The following is a 219-nucleotide window of genomic DNA, read 5'->3' on the forward strand; positions in this document are numbered from 1 at the left end:
CCCAGCGCCGGCCCCCAGGCTCCCCTCCGAGGCTGGGTCTCCCCCGCCCCAGAGGAAGCTCGATTCCGGGGTTGGAAGGCGGCTCCCAGAGGAGGCAGCGCCCAGGACCCTGGCAGCCCCGTGGCCGGGAACCCCGCTCCCCGAAGGGAACCCTCCGCCTGAGAGCGGCGCCCGGCGTGGGAACTCGGAGCCCAGTCCCCAGACCGAGAGCAGCTCCGA

Source organism: Myotis davidii, unplaced genomic scaffold (assembly GCF_000327345.1).
Source record: "Myotis davidii unplaced genomic scaffold, ASM32734v1 scaffold812, whole genome shotgun sequence".
Classification (NCBI taxonomy): domain Eukaryota; kingdom Metazoa; phylum Chordata; class Mammalia; order Chiroptera; family Vespertilionidae; genus Myotis; species Myotis davidii.